At 30.3% G+C, this 12,905-nt stretch overlaps 1 pseudogene; it reads right to left on the minus strand.

Moving 5' to 3' along the window:
• Window positions 1-10,478: 10,478 nt before the first annotated feature.
• LOC128043027 (NAD(P)H-quinone oxidoreductase subunit H, chloroplastic-like) lies at window positions 10,479-12,172 on the minus strand (annotated as a pseudogene).
• Between the last annotated feature and the right edge of the window lie 733 nt (window positions 12,173-12,905).

The raw sequence follows: 12,905 nt of genomic DNA on the forward strand, positions 1-12,905 counted from the left end.
ATTTGTTAAAATAGTAAAATTGCATGAAATTCTTGTGAAAATGTTATAAATATGGGCTGTATATGGGCTATAGGAAACTTGAAATTTTCGAGTTTATGGACTAAATTGAATAAAGGGTAAAAGTTTAGGGTAAAAGTGTAAAATATTGATAAAAAGTCAAATATGTGAATTTTTGTATTTAAAAGTATTTGAGTTGGATAATTGAATTAAATTATTATATAGATCAAGAAATAGATCAATCGATAGGCAAACGCGGAAAAGGAAAATTTGTTGATTAGTCATTGGATTCATGTTTGCTGCAAATTCGATTTAGGTAAATTCGTTTGTTGAATACACTTATTAATTGTTATTTTTGGTGATATGTTAATTAATATTCATGTTATCAATAAATTAAATTGATTGATATATGGAGATTAGTGAATTGGACTAAATTGCAGTATTATCTAAGTTGACGATTATGTCTGAAAAATGAGAAATAGATGGATGTGTATACTAGTAATGTTATAGTGTGAATAAAGCTAAATGATATGGATATGAAAGATGAACCATATGAACCTCTCGAATGCGTAGGATACAAATGACATACCATTAGGGTTATTTATAGTTTCGGGTACTAGTCTTGGATGTCCTACCGATGACTGAGGTCCTACATTTGTTGTGGATTCTCCATAGCTCATGTGAGCAGCATCGTATAGCCTAACATCCCAACCAACATCTTGTGTGAGAGGGCTTATTTCACAGCTTGTGTGAGCATTTACCAATATGGCTCGTGAGAGCAATTACAGTTACAGCTTGTGTGAACATCTTTCTCACGTATCTGACATTATTTCATTTGGTTCATTGGGTGTTAAATGTATAAATGAAAAGAAATATATGAAATGTTTATATGGAATTAGACATTGAATGGAGAAATTTATATGAATTATTGAAATGAAATGTGATATATAGAATAATTATGAGTTAAATGTGTAAATGAAATGGTAAAATGAAATGATTATACGAAATGGTTATATGAATCAGTTGTATGAACTGGTTACATGGAAATAGATGTATGAATTGAGACATTGGATATGTAACACCCTATACCCGGCCTGGTCATCGAGCCTGAGTAATAGGACACTACACCATCATCTCATCATGAACAAAGCATAAAACATCTCATTAACATGCGATTAACATCATAATCAAATAACTATATGAGGTTTAAGTCTAATCCTTCTTAGACAAAGTTAGAATTTGTTGAACATACAATAATCGACCTTATAACAAGTAAAAAGCATGCTTAAAGATCACTTAACATAAATGTGTAAAAGATCACATAGGTATTGATACTCATATGATGGTATTGATATTTCTCATAGATGGTATCGATATTGTTTAGAAAATTGATGCCAAATTAGCATTCTTTTTTCCTGCAAAATTTAAAGCCCAGCAAATTATTGATACAAATAAAATGTATTGGTATTTTTACCTTGAGTATCAATACTCGAGAAATGGTTTTGATACCAAATTGAGTTACTAACTTCCTGCACATTTGAAATATCATAGAGGTATCGATACTAAATACCCAAATATTGATACCTTCACACAAAATAGCAAAAATAACTTCGAAACAGGGCATTTAGCATAACCATACCTATAAAAATTAAACATGCATCTTAAATTCAAAGTTCAACATCAAAAATATCTAAAATTTCAACTCAAAGTATCATCAATAATTTAAGCCAATACAAAACCAATAACATAATATCAAGCATCCATCAATTCTTAAGAGTCTAAAATGATATAAACCATTTAAAGTATAATAATCAACCAAAAACTTCTACCACATTTCCTTATTCTCACAGATCAAAGAATAATATAATACCACCTACGCAAATAGTTAAAGCCTAACTTGGATCACTTCCTTAGAATTTTTGCACAGCAAACGCTAAATATCTGTAATGGTTAGAAAGATTGGGTGAGCTTAAACAAGCTCAGTGAATGTTGGAATAAGAACAAATTATACATAACTTCAAAGGTTAAACAAGATCATACTACAACTCATTCACAACAATATTCTAATCGAGTCAAACTTTCGTATTCATGCTTCATTAAGTCATAAAACTAGCATATACTCTCACATGATAATACACTCAACTCATATATATAATTCATTTTACGATAACTCCTCAAGACAAAACAACGTATTTATACTTTAATAACTCACAAGTCTAGCTTATATGTTCACATGCATTTACACACAACATTTCCATATATTAATCACTTTATGATAATTTGGCAACTTGGAAACATGAAACATAAAAGTGAGCTCTATCACCACACATTGGATACATAGGTTCTATCACACCAATGACTCAAAAAGTCTAACATAACCCATAAGTGTAGCATAAATCTAAACACTCTCCAACACACCAACATATCTCGGTGAATGGAACTTTGCTCGACATTCCCTTATCCCTCAATCTATCTCAGGGGCCTCAGTGCCTAAATCACAAAACGCAAGGGTGAGTACTCACAATTCTATGGTATGTCAACTATATCTAACAGTTTTAAGAGATCACAAGACCAAAATATCAGCAAATACACAAATTTAATTACTATATTAATGCACATAATCTATGTTCATAATCATCAATTCATATCATAAATTTGTTCACAATGCATGCTTATCAGATTCACATTTATTTGCACTTTAAATGCCACAACTAAGCTCATTGAGCCATCACATATCCGCCCACATAGGCGTGCATTAAAAATCAGATTATCACATAACACATACCAATATTCACTTACTTTACATGTCATATTAGCATCACATTCCATAATTCAACACATACTTACCATTTTCTGCACATTTTCACTACACATTTTTATCACTAACACAACATCATCACTGTCATTCGGCATGTTTAATATGCCCTCAACTAACAGATTCACAAGGGCTATCACAATATATATCACATGTCACATTATCACAACTTAATACTCAATCCACATCACACAATCACATACTTTACAAATTAAATGAATGGTATAAGAAAAGTTACACTCGAACCTTAGAGTAGGGATTTAAGCTACTCCTAAGCTCCTAATTAACACTATGAATCATGTCTACTAGCAGCGATTCAAAACACTCACTGTTCGCGCTTTCACCTAGTTGCCGAAAGCTTTAACTAACTATTCATTTCCTTTCGCCTTACTCGTAGAAGGCTCCAATAGTTTCAAATCTTCACCAAAGTAAATCAAAAAATAACACAATTAATAGTTAGCCATAGAGACACCCAAATCAACCAAAAATGCATGCCTAAGCTAGTTCCTCTTGGAATTGAAATTTTTGACTAGCAACCTCGAAACACAAATATATTAATCTCTACTCATTCTCATTATCTAAAATCAATTCCAATCATCTAATTACTTACCTAAGAATGATTATCAACCTTCAAACCACTCTAAACTACTCAAAAACTTGGTTCAAAATTTTGACGTACAATGGTCATCTTTCATGAAAACTTAACAAAACCTCAAAAACTTTTAACGAAACTTTAATCAGAGTTTAAAAACCTTTTAATCTCATCAAAATGAGTTGAAAAACACTTTGAAACATCGATCTTATACAAAATCCCGAATTTCACAATTAATGATCCAAATTTCAGCATTTATTCAAAACTTTTGATTGAATAGATAAAAACTCAATTTAAAAGACTAGATATCATTAAAAACTAATAATGAAGCATTATCTTAGTTGAAGGAGAAATGAAAGTTTGATTAAAAAACTGAAAAAACTCACTTGAAGAAAAATTAATGGAGTTAATGGTGTTCTTGGTGTCTTTCTTTGAATTCAAAGGGGTTTTTATATTTCAAGGATAATAGAAAACAAGATATTGGAGTAATAGAGAAAAAAATTGAAAGATGAAATTTTGGGGTTTTCTTCTCTAATGGATGTCACAAAGAAAAGAGATGAAGGGGTTTCTTTTTTTTTTTCATTCATGTCAAAAATAGGTTTAAAAGGGGAAAATTGGTTGATTTTAAAACTTGGTTTATTTGCTTTAAAACTACTCTTAATTTAATCCCTTTTACAAAATAGTCCTCTATTCAAAATTAAGGGTATTTTGTACATCATTTTCAAAAATTGATTTAATTTTCTGAAAGCTATAGTCGAAAATAATTTCGAGCTACCATAATTCAAGATTTTTGAACCCACTTCGAGCCAAAATTCCTAATTTACCCTCGAAACTTCTAGGCCCAATTTTGGGATGTGACAGGATATGGATATTTGAAATGAAATTTGAGTGGTTAAATGAATAGGTGATGGTTGAATTAAGTTTTAATTGTGTTCACTTGTAGTATTCTATGACATAATAAGAAAATTTCATGTCATGTTTATATGAACTCACTAACCTTGACACTTGTGATATCTATAGGATAATAATGAACTTTTGACCTTGTTATGGCATTTAGTTGAGAAATATTTATGTTCCAACCTTTTACGATAAGTTAAATTTTAAATTTAATACGAACTGACTAAGCTTTAATTAAGCTTACCTTGATTTGTTTTTTCTTCCTTGTAGATCATCGAATACGAGCTGTCGATTTGATTACTTTTAGAGATCACACTATTTGGTAACTAATTATCCACTTTGGTCTGGTTATAACTGGCATGTAAATAAGGCTTTGGTATATGTATGTTATGATCATTTGGTTATGTTTGAGCCATTTGAAATATGTAATATGGGTTTTGATGTAAATCCTTTATGGTATTTTGGTGGTTTGGTATTTGATAGCATAAAAGCATGTTTGAAATATAATGTATTTTTGGATTGTTGAATTGGTACATACATGATAGGTTAAATGATGAAATTCAAGTAATGATTTTGGCATTTGGTGATATCTGTTGATTTGGTGAATATATAAGCATGGAAAGCTAATTTTTTTAGGTTTAAATGGTTGATATTTATGTTTGAATTGTGGTGCTAATGAAGGCATATTGGTTAGGCACATAGGTTGATGGTGAAATGGTATACTTTTGACATGTTTTGTCATAATTTGAATAGGCTTGAATGTTGAATAATGCATGGCTTGAAACCTAAGTTTTGGTAAGTGAATTGACTTGTGTTTGAAGGTGAATTTACGCACACATGGTCTGTGACACGATCTGCCACATAGTCATGTGCTCTACACGGTTGTATAACACGACCGTGTGGTCTATTTGATTTTGGTGTAGGTTTTTCCCACACGGTCATAGGTTGTTAAACGACCTAGCGACACAGTCATGTGACCCTATTTTCGAATTGTACACAGTCTGGCCACGTGACCATGCCCCTGAGCCACACTTCTTGGGCTTTGTAACACGGCTGTGTGACCTCTGTTTTCAATTTTTTTCTACATTTTTATGTTTTATTTCAGATTAGTCCTGAATTGTTTCCAAATTAATTTTTAAGTTCTATACACTCGATTTAATGCTCATTTTTTATGACTATCATGAATGATGATTGGTTATGAATAAATAGTATCTAAATTAATTTTAATTGGTTTTTATGATGTATTGAGATTCATTGTGTGTTGTAATACACCATAACCCTAATCTGGTAACGGAGACGGGTTAGGGGTGTTACACTCCATGGTTAGTTTTGGGCTCCTTCCTCTCTTAGTGGACGGTTTGGGCTTCAAACTTTGCATCAAACTTGTCCACTTCAGTGACCCATTTGAAAGTTCGGTCAAGGAGGTTTTGAAAGTCCAAACAACTAATTTTGGGGCATCCCATGCTGACTGGTTATCAACCCATGTCTGCATGGCCTGTGTTGTAGGAATGCTACAACATTGAGCGTCAAATAGGTGAGCTTTGAGATTGAATTTTATTCTATTGCACCAAATTGCATCAAATTGGTAAAAATATGTAAGAAAGTGTTGTAAATGTTTATACATTCAGAGTTGTCACAGTCCCAAACTTAATTCATTTTTCGTCTCGAGTGATGATATATGCTAACTTACATTAGAATTCAAGGAGTCACTTTTGCAAAAATCCCTTCAAACAAAATCAATCTTTCTTATAGTTATGTGTTTTTGAAATATGCTTTAAAATAAAAATTTTGTAAACATGGAACTTGAGTACATATATCACTCAATTATGTTCAAATATTAATACGCTAACAAAAATATATACTAAATGCCTTCTCTTAGAAAATATGTACTTAGAACTTTCCAATCTGTTTTTATTTTCCCCCGATTAAACTAAATAGCAATCCTAAAGTTTAATTATGCATTCACATGTTGAGCTCAATAATTCCTCTCCACTAATGTAGTTGACATAGAAATCTAAATCAATAGGTCTTTAATATGGTTGTAACGTGGCTTGGGTAAATGTAGGAAAAAGATAGATCGTTTTTAGGCTAAAACCTTATACTCAACTTACCTTGGACCTTTCGAATACAACTATCCCCAATACACTAAATTCTTTTGAGTTTGAGTACAAATTCTCTTTGTACATATTTTGTTTTCAACAACGAATTTGTTTAAACAATCACAGATGCCTTATTGAGCATACAACTCAATATTTTGTTCTTGAGCATTCCAGTATTTCTCTCTAACTCTCCCAAACTTAATCATAAAAATCATTCTAGATGACCTAAGTCTAAAATTTGAGATAAATAGAGATAAATATTAAGGAAGGGATGACTTATTAACGTAAGGTTCAGAAAAAAAAATCAGGCCATATAACTTAAAGTAGTGTTTAAATGGATAATTAGTTACTATAGTTGGCTTGAAAGACTCAAACGGCCTAAAAAAAATTTACCTAAATCATTTTAAAATTACCATGCCTCCTAGGATTTTGCCTCAAGGAAATGACTAAGCCAATTGTAAATGCTTAAACTTTCATGCATTCTTAGTTTTTCTAAGGAATTAAAAAATTTCATCATAGCCCTTATACACAATGACTATGTTCGACATTTTTTTCATAATTAAGCTAACATTAACATAATTGAAATAATAGAATTTTATATATACTTAATATAACATACTTAAGCAAAACTTAAATATTTGAGCAATATTTTCCATAAACATAACTTGATGGAAAAAATAATAATTTTCGTCAAAAATTTTCAGAAAAAAATTTAATTCCTGGTCCCTCCACTAAAGAGAAACAATGTCCTCATTGTTTAAACCACATAATAGAATGGGAAAAATCAAAGACGTAAATGTGAACTGTGCACCAGGTAGGGTCCCAGGAAAGGGAGGAGAGTCAAATTTGACTGTTTAAATACCAAGTATTTCCTTTACAGAGTCGATCCTAGACATGCACATTCACGTTACCACACTTCTTATTTTTCTAATAATTTAAAAATAATGTGCAAGGTTTCTCAATTTTATTCATAATTGCAACTTAATATTTATTATGCAAAAATAAAAAGAAAATAAAAATAATTTTGAAATCATGGGGAGTACTGCCTAGTCATTTCTGCGAATTTAAATCCCCAATTAGTGTTCTTTTTATGTTATCCAGAAGTCTTTTTTTTATATAATTTACATAATCTCCATTACCAATTCTTTATGTATTTTGGTGTTCCTAACCATCCACTCGTCTTTTATTCAATCCCTTGTTTTTTTAGTAATACATGTATAGAATCCATGCAAAGGATAGTGAAAACTCTATACGATTGATTTTTTGAGCCCGTTTCAAGCTAGATTGACTAATCAACCTGTCTTGAGGTAGAAACTTCTTCCACTTAACTCTTGTGAATAGAAAATGGGATTCAATTTTTTTTGTTTAATTTACTGTGAATTTATAAGCTTCTTTCTTTCTCACATATATAACTATCTAATTTAGTTTATCAACCTGAACTGAAGGATAGTAAAAAACGAATATATTTATTCAATTCATTCAACTTATTTTTTAGAATGAAAAGAATAGGCAAAATAAAAATTGATATGACTAGTATAGCAAGTCCAATACTAAATAAACAAGTATTGCCTCTAGATGGAAGAATATTGTAACACCCTTAACCCGTACCCATCACCAGAATAGGGTTATAGAGTATTACCGGAGTTTACAAATTAATTTACAGACATTTCATTTCATCAAGCATTCATATTTATAACCAATCAAAATCAAAACATTAATGAGCTAACGTTGGCCAGTTTAACTTATACACGCCATTATAACCAGAATCAAATCATCCAAAATTACTGATAGCACCAATGGATAGTGTGATATATCTCCGACAAGCTTCCAACCCAATCGAGCTTCCGATAATCATTTCAATGCATCTAATAATTATACATATTACCAATAATATTTCAATTCCAATAATAAAACACATATTTATATAATATTCATCACCAAATAACATTCACTTTAATTAAAATTATACAAAATATAATTCATACGAACTTACCAGGCTAAATTGCAGAAATACCATAATTCAGGGACATTTTGGTAATTTTCTATTTTCTCGAATTTCCACTCAATCTTAATCTAAATTAATATTTCATTCAATTTATTAATTTAGATAATAAAGCAATTCATTTCTTGCAATTTGGTCACTTTTGACATTTTTACAAAATTACCTTTAAAATTTTACTTTTATTCAATTTAGTCCCTGAACTTAAAACATGCAAATTAGCCATTTTTGATGAAAACTCATGCTAGTTGAATAGTCATGGTCACTAAATTATTTATATCTTGAGCTGCGGAACTCTGAATTAAGATCCACTCAATTTTTGTGAAACTAGACTCACATATCTTCTTACCATAAAATTTTCAGAATTTATGGTTTAGCCAATAAGTATAGTTTATTCTTTAAAGTCATTCATGTTCTGTTGTCTCACAGTTTCGACCCTTCTTCACTAAAAATTAATTTTCTCCTCATACGAGATTTGGATGATGTTCATGTTTGTTTCTATTAAAAATAGACTCATTAATAATTTAAAAATATAAATTTAAGCCCCTAATCATTTTTATACAATCTTTAATGATTTTCCAATGTCAGAACAGGGGAACCTGAATTCATTGTAACCTTGTCTCACAAAATTTATTATATCTCATGATTTACAACTCCATTGCTTACACCGTTTCTTCTACGAGAAACTAGACTCATTAATATTTAATTTAATATTTCATTCATCTTCTAATTTGATTCCCACAATTTTTGGTTAATTTTCAAAGTTAGACTACTGCTGCTGTCCAAAACTATTTTAATGCAAGATGTTGATTACTAAGTTTAAAACTCCCTTATTCCTTTTCTCTATAATATTTCCCATCACTTTCTCTTATTTCCATTCACTAATATATCAAGAACATAAGACCTTATTTAAGAAAACTCTACTATAACATCATTTCGATGCTTTTTCCATAATATCAAACTTAAAAATATATTGAAATCTTGATGTTCTTACCTTGTCCTATTAGTTTCATCCTTTAACTTGATTTTCTCTCTCCTCCAGCTTCTCTTTCTTGAATCTAACTTGATGTTCTAGCTCCCCATAGTCTCCTTGTTATCTTTCTCTCTTGATGGATATGGAAATTCTTTTGATTTCTAAGTGAAAATGGTGAGTATTTGATGAAAGGACCAAATTGTAACAAAAAGAAAGTTTCTTTCTTTCTTTTCTCTTCATACGTTGGATGCATGGGAAGAAGATGATGACTCTTCATCTTTTCTTCCATATATATACTAAATAGAATAATAATAAAATAATAAAATATCATTTAAAAATCAAAATAAAATATTAATAAACTAATATTTATTTATTTAATTAATCTAAAATATCTCCAACATCATCATTATCTTCTAGATTTCCCTTTCTTCTAATTGACCATTTTTCCCTTTATGATCTTTTAAAATTTCATCCTTGAGTCATCACTTAATTTGGTAAAATTACGAGTTAGTCCCTCATAATTCTTCACCTATTCAATTTGGTCCCAATTCATCCATTTTCCTTAGTTTCTAGATTATTCCACCCTTAAAATATTTGCACTGTTGGTCCTTCAACTTTTTCATATTTACACTTTAACCCCTCAAATTTTGAGTATTTACTCTTGGGCAACAAAATTTTTCTCATTTTTGCGATTTAATCATTTCTTGAATTAGTATGTCATAATATACTTCCCAATGTTGACATAACTCAAAATTACCCTTTTTGTCACTTTATTTCCTTATTTTACTATATCAAGGATATTATCTTACTTTCTTACTGTAGTAATTTTCGGGGTATTGCAAATATTCTTTTTGAAAAGCAGTTTTATTCCACCAGCTAGCACTTGAAGAATTCCCCAAGGACCGGTCTATTCAGGCCCAATACGTTGTTGGATTACTGTAGATATTTCTCTTTCTAACCATACAATTACTAGTACACCTATTGTGATTCCCAATACAAGAGTCAAAATAGGGATCAACATCTATATGATCCCATAGACCTCTTTTAAAGATTCTAATGTGTAAAAGGAATTGATATCTTCTACTTCTGTCGTATAAATTATCATTTCAATGATCTAATTCTCCCATAATGATATTTATGCTACCTAGTATCGTCATAATATCAACCAATTTCATTCTTTTAAATAAATGAGGAATAATTTGCAAATTGATAAAACTCAACGAGCGAATTTTCCATCTCCATGGAAAACCGCTTTGATCCCTTATTAGAAAAATTCCTAATTCTCCCTTTGGGGCTTCCATTCTCGCATTAAGTTCTTGTCTCAATAATTCAAATGTGCGAGAAGGTTTTTTTACTAATGAATCGATATTCAAAATCATTCCATTCTAAATCCCTTTCTCGATCAAAGCATCGAATTTCTAAATTCTCATAGGGACCACCCGAAATTCTTTCCAGGGCCTGTTGAATTATTTTTTATAGATTCCTTCATTTCACTGACTCAGACTAAATAACGAGCTAATGAATCTTCTTTTTTGCCACTGGATTTCCAAATCAAATTTGTCGTAACAGTCATAATGATAAACTTTCTGAAAATCCCATTTGATTCTAGATGCTTGTAGGATTGGGCTAGATAAACTCCAATTTATTTCTTCTTCTCCACCAATAATGCCTATCCCTTCAACTTGTTCTAAAAAAAAGGATTTCGCATAATAAGTTTTTTATATTCAACAATTTCTATTAAAAAATAATCATAGAAATCCAAACATTTATCTATCCAACCGAAAGGTAAATCGGTCACCACACCTCCGATATGAAAATAATTATGCATCATTCCCATACCAGTGGCAGCTTCTAATAGATCATATACTTATTATATTTCTCTAAATATAAAAAACTGGCCTGTGCACCGAGCCATAAAAGGTCCAAACCATAATAGATGAGAAGCTATACAGCTCAACTCTAACATAATTACTCTAATATAGCTGGCCTTTTTAGGGACTTGAATACTCCCTAATTTTTTTGATCCATTTAGGGTTATTACTTCTGTGAACATAGTGACTAACTAATCCCAACGCGTTACATAAGGCAAATATTGTATAATTGTTTGATTTTTCGCAATTTTTCCCATTCCTTTGTGCAAATAACCTAATATTGGTTCACAGTCAACATCTTCACCATCTGGAGTAACGATGAGATGAAGAACACCATGCATTGATGGATGGTGACGTCCCATATTGACTATCATAAGGTATTTTCTGTAGCTAATAGATTCATAAGTTTTTCCTCAATTCATTCTTACATGAATTGTTGAAAATGAAAACAAGTACATCAAAATGAAAATCTAATAAATCGACTAATTTAAAATTTGCAAATTAACGGTTTTTTATTCCTGAATATCCAACTCACCAATTAATTCTTTATAATGTATTTTGTTTGTCTTTAATAAATAAGACAACAGTCGTTGACGTTTTCCTAAAATTTTACGTAGACCTCTCTAAGATAAATAATCTTTTTTGTGCAATTCCAAATGCGAAGTAAGTTTTCGTATCTTATTAGTGAAACTAACTATTTGAAAATCAATAGACCCCATTTTTTCTTCTTCTTTTTTGTTATTTAAATTGTGTATTTCTGTCCCTTGTAGTTATTTATCATTCAAAAATGATTCACAGATTCAATTATAATCTTATTTACTTTCGAGATAAGCAAAGCATGCTAAGTCGTACCTACTTTACTCTTTCTACCCATCAGGAGAATACAATTTCTCCTCTGTTTCAATCATTTTCTTACCTATATACCGCATCACTCTATACTTGTTTGCATCATTTATCTACTTTAGTGCACGCACACCGTGGAGCGATCAACAATTCAAGTACATGACAATCCTTAAAGACATTTTTGATTGTTTACACTTGCTCAATCCCTTTGCAACTGAGGATTGAAAAGAGAAATTCTAGGCATGTGAAGCAAACCTCATATGGTTCTTGGCATGTTGGACAATTGACCTTACGGTATAGTTCCATCTACAAATAAACTTGATCTTCCAATGCTTCCTCAACTCAAATACTTGTTGCAACAATCCATGTTTTGTTGCCTGAACATATCTTTGCAAATATTTATCTTGATTCTTGAACCTTGAAATCTAAGAAGCCTATATAAAGACAAATAGACTATGATTTTGTGGTTTTGTTGATTTTAGAGTGGCCATGAGTGTAGTTTAACTTAAAATTTTTAAATTTTATTTATTTATTTATTTTATCTTTTGATTTATTTATATTTCCGAAAAGGTACCCGTAGACTTAAAAATTGAGACATATCTCATGTTTTTAAAGAAAAATAAATTTTAATATTTTTTAAAACTTTATACACTTTATAAAAGAACATTTAAAATGAATTTGAATGAGACTGAATCGGATAACCACATGTCCAAATTCATTTTAAACTTAAACATTAAAATAATTTTTATTTTTGAACTTTTTAAATTTTATTTAAAATTTTATAAATTTTACTAATGTTTTAAAATTTTGTAAATATTT

The sequence above is a fragment of the Gossypium raimondii genome, chromosome 8, assembly GCF_025698545.1.
Source record: "Gossypium raimondii isolate GPD5lz chromosome 8, ASM2569854v1, whole genome shotgun sequence".
Classification (NCBI taxonomy): domain Eukaryota; kingdom Viridiplantae; phylum Streptophyta; class Magnoliopsida; order Malvales; family Malvaceae; genus Gossypium; species Gossypium raimondii.